The 1741-nt window shown below is 47.2% G+C and overlaps 1 protein-coding gene across 1 annotated transcript in view; it reads right to left on the reverse strand.

Moving 5' to 3' along the window:
- The window catches only part of HAS2 (hyaluronan synthase 2), a 17989-nt gene extending 16886 nt beyond the window's left edge, over window positions 1-1103 (reverse strand). The window contains exon 1 of the mRNA XM_009997452.1: window positions 538-1103. The gene's annotated coding sequence lies outside the window, so the exon portion shown is untranslated. The remainder of the gene's footprint in view (window positions 1-537) is intronic.
- Window positions 1104-1741: the final 638 nt, after the last annotated feature.

Consider the following 1741-nt stretch of genomic DNA (forward strand, 5'->3'; position numbering starts at 1 on the left):
GGGAGCCCAGCCCAGCCCTGCCCAGCCAGGCCCTGCCCTGCCCGGTCCTGCCCGTCCCGTCCCGCTGCTCCTGTCGCATCCCGCTCCCGGCCCTGGGGAAGGCAGGGCTGGGGGAGAAGCCACCCGGGCGCTGAGCAGGGCTCGCCTCCCCCGCTGGGCTCAGCGGAGCGGCTGCCCGACCTGTTGCTCCGTTTGACTTTAATTTTAGGTTCGGCTTGGTTTTTTTGTTTGGCTTTTGTTGTTGATGGGGGTTTGTTTGTTTGTTTGTTTTGGGTTTTGTTGGTTGGTTGTTTTTTTTCCTAAGTCTCTCAGCAGTATTTTAACCGGATTACACGGAGGAGGGGTTGAAGCTGAAAACCTCATTCATCCTCACTGCGGTCCTATTCATTGCTGAAATAGGTAGAGCCGGTAAGATCCTCCCCCAGCCTCACTCCTTTTTTGGGGATCTGTTTCAGCTTTCCTCCCTTGAATAGTGGGGATGGGAGAAGAGGGGCTTTCGCTCTCGTGGTGACAGAAGCGTAATCATAAATCACGTACCTTGTTTGTCCTTCTGTCCTTTGGTCATAGAGGGGCTCCAGCCAGCTGTGTGGTCTCACGTACCGTTGCTCCCGCTGAACGGTTTCCAAGTTTGAGGTAAAAGATCAAATCGCACTTTTCAGGGACTTATTGAGACGCTCAGAAATTTAAAAAAAAAATATTTAAAATGAAAAAAAATAAAATAATCGTTTAAGGCTATTCAGTCCTGCTCATTTTCTCCCACGTGTTTTCACTATTTACCATGTATTTGTCTTTCTCTGGTTCAGTTTCTAGCTCAAAACTGTGGGATTATTTTTTCTAATAATAATAATAATAATTAAAAAAAAGTTAGAAATAATAAATTAGGAGTTAGTTTCTCGTGGTCGAAGCTGAAGATCTTTTCTCCAACCCGGGTAGGCAGAAGCCTGGAGAAGTTGCAAGGCAGCGTCTGAAAGTTTGAGAGATGTACAGCATCAGATAAAGTCTCTTTGGTGATGCCTTGCTGAACGAGTAACTGTTTCAATGAGGTTTCTCAGCAGCAGCAGCAGCACACGGGTAATATTTTCCAGACGTCTTTTTCTTTCCTGCTGCTGCTTTTCTGCCTCCTCCACGTTATGGGGTCTTCTAACAAGTGAGACTTGAGTGGTTTTAATAGGCGGAGGATGGGAAGAAGGAGGGGAGGGAACTCCTGTAAGGAGGAAAAAAAAAAAAAGAAACCAACCCTGCCCATTGAAATGATCTCAGCCAAGGACCAGTTCAGCGGCCGGAATTCAGTTAGCCAAGTTGCAATTTTTTTGCAGAGAAATGCAATACACACATGTTGCCACCACCTGATTTCCTCTCCATGCCCCGCAGTTAGGGGGAAACCCCCAATTTCCCGGCTCCCTGCATCTCTAGGTTGGGGTGTGGGATTCTTTCCTCCCACAGCCACTATTCGTCTGGGACAGCTTTTACTGCTGCTGGTTTTTATTAATAAGGGAATTGCCTCTATGAATGGATGAACTTTGCAGTTTCCAATCCTGCTTTACCCATTCACTCTCGGAAACATTTGCTGTAGTAAACACCCGAGGAAGCCCTTACTAGCTCCAATACCCGTGCCACTTCGGTTAAAACAAGCCAGGAAACACGTTAGGCAGATCGAGAGCTGGTAAATTGTGGGATTTTGTTTGTTTTCTTTATTTTTACTTTCCCCTGCAGCGTTCCCCCCGCGCTCTTTGGATGGTTT

This window comes from Chaetura pelagica, unplaced genomic scaffold, assembly GCF_000747805.2.
Source record: "Chaetura pelagica isolate M959 unplaced genomic scaffold, ChaPel_1.0 scaffold1, whole genome shotgun sequence".
Taxonomy (NCBI): Eukaryota; Metazoa; Chordata; class Aves; order Apodiformes; family Apodidae; genus Chaetura; species Chaetura pelagica.